This window comes from Scardinius erythrophthalmus (assembly GCF_964197995.2).
Source record: "Scardinius erythrophthalmus genome assembly, chromosome: 9".
In the NCBI taxonomy this organism is placed as follows: domain Eukaryota; kingdom Metazoa; phylum Chordata; class Actinopteri; order Cypriniformes; family Leuciscidae; genus Scardinius; species Scardinius erythrophthalmus.
In genome coordinates, this window is record NC_138229.1 from 560001 (window position 1) to 565000 (window position 5000).

Genomic DNA, 5000 nt, shown 5'->3' on the forward strand with positions numbered 1-5000 from the left:
TAAATCAGTGTTTGCAGAGAGACCTAACAGTAAGAGGGAGAGTCTTGCTCTCAAAAGCAGAAGGCTTGTCTCGACTAACATATGCAGCTCTTTCTGTTCATGTAGACAACAAAACTTGTAAGGATATCGATTGTATGCTATTTAACTTTCTTTGGAAGAATAGAACACATTACATCAGGAAAAATGTCATAATGAATAATTATGAACATGGTGGGCTAAATGTGTTAGACTTTACTACTCTAAACAATACTTTTAAAATAAACTGGGCCAAACATTTTCTTAAATATCCTGTTTCCATTTGGAATTTTATTCCTAACTATATATTTTCAAGATTTGGTGGTTTGAGTTTCATATTAGGTTGCAATTACAATGTAGACAAAATACCGGAAAAGCTCTCTTTATTTCACAAGCAAGTTTTGTTAGCATGGTCCCTCATATATAAGCACAATTTTTCTCCCCATAAATATATTATATGGAACAACCGAGATATTTTGTATAAGAATAAATCATTATTTTTTTCTAACTGGATTGAGAAACAGATTATTTTAGTGCTTCAACTGTTCAATAGTGATGGACAACTTATGTCTTATACAGATTTCTTAAACACCTATCAGTTTCCAGCCACACCGAAAGAATATGCAATAGTATATGATGCTATACCTTCTGGTGTCAAAATACTATTTAGAAGTGTTGATTTTAATTTCTCTTCTGTTCCTTTCTACAATCCAATTGATTCAGATATAGGTAAAATTTGTCTGACCTCTTCTAGAAATAACAATAAATATGTACGGTCTTTGTTTCAGAAAGAAGTGATATCTGTTCCACATGTTGTTTCATACTGGAATTCTTTTTTAAATGATATTAGTTGGAAAAAAGTATGGACAATTCCCAATAAGTTTTTTGTTACAAACAAGGTTAAAGAAATTTCTTTCAAAATTATTCATAAGTACTACCCTGCTAACCACTATATGACGAAATTCAAAAGGGACATTGATGTGAACTGTTCTTTTTGCGGAAATCACCCTGAGACCACCCAGCACCTTTTTTGGATCTGCACGCACTCCAAAACCTTCTGGAAGGACTTCTGCAGCTTTATTATGAAAGAACTTTACAAGGACTTTACTTTGAAGTGGGAAAATATTGTGTTTTGTTTTTTTAGAAAACAAAGTAAAGAAGATATGTTCTTTAGTATAAACGTATTAATTGTGCAAGCTAAATTCTATATCCACAAATGCAAATATATAAAACAAAAACCGGCCTTTAAACATTTTTATTGTGATATGTTATCGTATATAAAGTTAATTAGTGGTTCATTGAACAAAAAGGCTATGAAAACTATATTTGTATAACTTACATTTTGTTTGAATGCATGTGATGTCTATCCCCCTGGCAAGGGTAATATTAAGTTGTATGCTTTGTATACTGATGTTTACTTTTGAGCAATAAAAAAAAAAAAAAAAAAAAAAAAAAAAAAATCATATATAAACGCTAGATGTCTTATGGCGCAGTCACTTCCGGCATCACCGTTCGGCCATCTTACGGCAGTGCTCTGTGCATTAAGGTGAATGATCAGCACGTACACAAATCCTCATATCTCGATGAAATCTCGACGGATTTACAAACGGTTTGGTTTCTTACAAACGTTATTAACATGGCTATAATTCCGAATGCTTGAACATGCATGTTATAATTTTTCATATGTATGCAGTTTATGTATGCAGTGTCGTAACTACATCTCTGACGTTTATAACAAACCAAACCGTTTGAAAAATCGGTAGAAAATTGAGCAAGTTATGGTTATTTTAAAGTACATGCACCATTAAACGAGTGAGCGAGCACCCTGTCGCAAGATGGCCGCCGTGTGCGGACGTCGACCTCCATTGGCCAACAGCGCGTACGAGGTATCTAGTGTTTATATATATATCTATGGATTTATCGCTCTATCTATCAAAACAGAAATGTGGAAAAAAATGTGGAGAAAAAAACGGAAATGTGATGGATATTATATAATATGATACCTGAGGATTTTTTAGATTAAGTTATCATAAATATGATTTAAAAGATTCAGATAACAGATGGTTTAAAGGGATAGTTCACTTTGAAATTAATTTTTGATATGTTTTAGCTTACCTCAAGGGCATCCAAGATGTAGGTGTCTTTGTTTCCGCAGTAGTTTCAATTTTGATATTTTTAGGTCAAACCGTTCTTGTCTGTCAGTCATATAATGCAGGTCTATGGTCACTGTTTCAAAACACAAGCACAGAGTCCAAATTAAAACAATTCCCCATCGTCCAAATGAAACAATTCCCCATCATAAGTACACATTGATGGCCTAAGACACGAAACGAGCGGTTTGTGTGAGAAAACGAACAGTATTTATATAGTTTTTAGCTCTTGAAAACAGCACACGTCCAAATGGTCTGACGGCGCGGGCGAGTATAGATGTATACATAGATGTCGCCTTGGCTACGGTTTCGTTCCAATGAACTGCAGTAGCGAAGGCGACATCTAGTGTATACATCTATACCCGCATAGATATACTAGATGTCGCTTTGCTACGGTTTCGTTCCAATGAACTGCAGTAGCCAAGGCGACATCTATGTATACATCTATACTCGCCCGCGCCGTCAGACCATTTGGACGTGTGCTGTTTTCAAGAGCTAAAAACTATATAAATACTGTTCGTTTTCTCACACAAACCGCTCGTTTCGTGTCTTAGGCCATCAATGTGGCCTAAATGTATCCCTTTAAGTTATGAAAACGTTATTTCAGAATATTATTTGAACGTCCAGTTTAAAATATTTTTCCATTTTGACCAACTAGAAACATTTTCAAAAACATTAGAGTAACGTCCAACTGAAAAACGTTCCATAAATAATGTTTTTGTGCGAAGAACATTGAAAACATTTAGTCTTTAATAATGTAAGCAGAATCATCTTCATTATGAGATGAAAAGACGGAATTGTGACTTTCTACGCCATAATTATGACTTACTTTGTCTTTTTTTTGTCATCATTATGACTGTCAGTCTTTCTAAATCATAATTATGACTTTTTATGTCATGATTTCGACCTTTTTTTATGTCTTGAATTATGATTTACCAAAGCTTCCATTCTGCTGCGCGTCTCTTCCAGTGTTTACGGTCGCGGGCGTGCAAGCCGGAAGTGCTTTTATCCGCAGCTTCTCTCATAAAAGGATCAAATTGGTCCAGATCTTCTGAATGCTGTGAGAAGTTGTTCATCAGCTGATGTTTGAGATCAGACTGGAGATGTTTGAGATCAGACTGGAGAACTGGAGATGTTTGAGACTGAAGGCAGTGCACGAGGACGAGCTGATGCGCGCGCAGATCCTCCGCGTTAACATTACCAGATAACGTTGAACGAACGTTCAGAGAATATTCAAAAGTAACATTCCCATAATTTTGAAGAATGTTACAATGGAATGTTTCCTTAACGTTCACAAGAAACCAAGAAAAAAAGTTGTAATTTTTTTTGAACGTTCGTTAAAGAGGTTTTTATAACATAATGAGAATGTTAGTGCTGGTTTAGTCTGGATCTGGCCCAGATTACTGTAGACAATAACCAGTTGAACCAGTTACACCAGCGCTGCCCGTATGAAACCAGTTTACAACATTGATTACCTTTCATGTCAAACACTTAAACCGAAAAACATTCTCATTGTGAAATATTATGACCTATAATACAAATTAACACCACTTACAAAAATGATGCACATTAGCCTATAGCGAAATAAACTTGTAAACACTCAGATCTCAGATTCCTAAAAACTCCGTATCATGACATGAAATGTAAAATTACAAGATAATAATTAGGAATTCACTACCAGCTATTTCTGTCCCACATTATAAATATCTGATACTTGCCAATATCTTTTTTCTTCTGAGGCGGACACACGATTCCACAGATCTCAGACTCTCTGCCTTTATAACTGACTTAAAGATGAGTTAAAAAAAGTGATATCTAGATTAGTTAATGACTGACTGAATACTAGTGTAAGCGACCGGCCACAGATCTAGCCGGTAATATTAGAAACACTGTAATGATGCTCTTCCTCCTCAGTGTTTCTGCCTCCTTCTCCAGAACACACACCTGAACACTCTCACATCAAGATGCAGTTACTGGTAGATATTAAGAGTTGGTTCATAAAAAATGCTTTCATACACACACACACGCTCACTCACTCTCTCTCTCTCTCTCTCTCTCTCTCTCTCTCACACACACACACACACACACACACACACACACACACTCACTCACTCTCACACACACACACTCACTCTCACTCTCTCTCTCTCTCACACACCCTCTCTCTATCTCTCTCACATACACACACACACACACACACTCTCTCTCTCTCTCTCTCTCTCTCTCTCTCACACACACACACACACACACACACACACACTGATATTAAAGGCCTACACAGAGCTTTATTTGAGCGACTCAACATCAGAAATAATATAAAAAACACATTTATAAACTTCATAAACATGTTTAAACTTTCTCAATCTTACTTTTTAAGTTCATCTTCTACCATTTTATTAAACCGGCTTCCTTCGGGATTCATTAGTTAACATGAACTAACAATAATCACTTATCAATTTCAACATTTACAGATGCATTAAAATCAAAAGCAGTATCTGCTAATCTGATGTACTGAGTGGATATGAACTGCACTGTGAGCTGTAGATCAAACATATTTCTACTTCGCAATAATTCATCGTGTTGCACTTGCGTTTCTTTGTGCAATTCAGTAGCAAAATTATTTCTACAACAATTTCTTTCAGTGTAACAATGAATGTATTTTAATGTTAACAAAGATTAATAAATACTGTAACAAATGTGTTGCTCATTGTTAGTTAATGCATTAACCAATGTTAACTAATGGGAACTTAGTGTTACCAAAAACTTCATGAGTAATCTGGAAGACTATAGTCTTATAGTTTTAATGTTTAATGTGAATATACAGTAAAGTGTGAT